Source organism: Zeus faber (genome assembly GCF_960531495.2).
Source record: "Zeus faber genome assembly, chromosome: 10".
In the NCBI taxonomy this organism is placed as follows: Eukaryota; Metazoa; Chordata; class Actinopteri; order Zeiformes; family Zeidae; genus Zeus; species Zeus faber.
Genome location: NC_137199.1, coordinates 21,115,304 through 21,117,262, shown reverse-complemented (window position 1 = coordinate 21,117,262; position 1,959 = coordinate 21,115,304).

Genomic DNA, 1,959 nt, shown 5'->3' with positions numbered 1-1,959 from the left:
GGTATAAGCCCACGGACACGGGGCTATGATTGAACGATTCCCCCTCGCCATACATAAAGAGCATGGTGAGGTTTGTCCCGTGTTTGGGTAAACCTACATAATGTTTTATTACGGCTCGAGGCTTAGTGGAGTGGAGTGATAAACAGCCCAATTAAAAGGAAGGAATGGACCTAATCTGAATTAAATTTGCGTCCAGAATGTCCAATTCTTTGCGCGGGGTGACGTGTAAATTGGAGATGACAGGTCTGGCAACATATGTTCCACATCCCTAATGCTCGGGGCTGCTGGGGGCCTTGTGGCCCTCTGACCTCTCTCTGCAGCCCGTCTTCAGCTCAGATAAAGACACAGATAAGGCTGCTTAAAAACTTCCGCTACACGGCCTCAGATATTCCGAGGAGCGCGCGTGTGTGTGTCTGTGCGTGTGTGTGTGTGTGTGTGTGCGTGTACGTGCGTGACTTTTGGCTGTTTTAGGTGGTGGAAGATGCCTCTCTGAAATGGGCTGGCATTTACTATCCTAAAGGCCCCTGGGTGGTTAAGATCCATTAACTCGTTGGTAATTGGGCCGATAGAGCTGCCTAGTTAAGATAGAGATTCGTTTCAAAAGATAACAAAATAAAACAAAAATGAACAGGAAAGAAAGGGCACCGCGTGCCTTTGTCACGCTGCCACATTTATAGGTGCTGCAAATTATCGAACAAAAATAAATAGCGCCTATTTTTGTTTAATTATCAATGCAACTAATACAATGTAATGCAGGCTCATCTAAACGCTTCGGTGTCTCTATAGCGCCATCACGATTTTTGAGAACGTGGGTTTCACGGTTACCCTTCAAGACACAGTTTTGTTCTGTCACCGGGCCAGATTCTAAGCCCCATTTCAGAGCAAATTTAAAGAAAATGTCAAAATGTTAAAAAAAATAAAAATAAAACATTACTACACTCACACAAATATATGAGTCGTTTTCCTCCAAGGCGAGCCATATTTGGCGCGGGATTTGGAACAGATTTGTTGCTATGAATTAAAGCATCCACCTGTTTCTCTCTGTATTTCCCACTGTCCTACTGTTCTCCCTCGTGGGGTTTATCCCCATGACTTAAGGGCTGACGACACAGTCCACTTCACTCGGGGTCCAAGGCCGGGCCATGGAAACTGTATCCCCATCAAGGCTCCCACCACGGCTGCTGCGAAAATTAGTAACTGGGGATGAAGATTCCCGGACTGCTACTGCCATCCACGTAAATGCGACGGTAAATCAACCTTCTGTCGAGACGGTCGAGTCCGTCGCCCCTGACCCCCCCCCCCCCCCCCAATCTGTGAGGATTTAAACCCACTGCAATTGTACTCGTTCCTACGCAATACTGCCACCACGTGGACGGAAGTGGAACCCATCCCAAACCCTGCTCTAACGCGTCGGTCAGACGAGGTTGAAGCCGTAAGTGCTTTAAACTGCAGTTCGCACAATGGCCGCTAGATGCTGCTCTCCAGACCCTCGCAATCAATGTAGTAAGTCAATGGAAAAAGAAGAAACTTCTCCCCAGAACTACAGTCAATATATATTTTTTAAATATTTGTATACCTAATATTGTATATTACGCTATTTATTATAATATATATTATATAATATATATATATAATTGTAATATATATGGTGATTTAGACAATTGTTGTTCTATTGAGAGGATATCTGTGGACAGGCCTTGATCGACAGGTCTTTTGTTCGTGTTCAAGCCAGGTAGACACGTCTCTTCCTTCCTCCGATTACCTGATGGTCTCACTCTGATCCCCCCCCCCCCCCCCCCCCCCACACACACACACACACACAGCACAGACGACGCACCAAAGCTCCGTCCAGCCGCCCAAAATGAGAGAGTTCCGTCTCTTTGAGACGGCGCCGGTGGGCGTAAAGCCACACTCGAGGCGTCAAAATGTCGCTTAAGAAAGCAACCGATGCTGTATCGA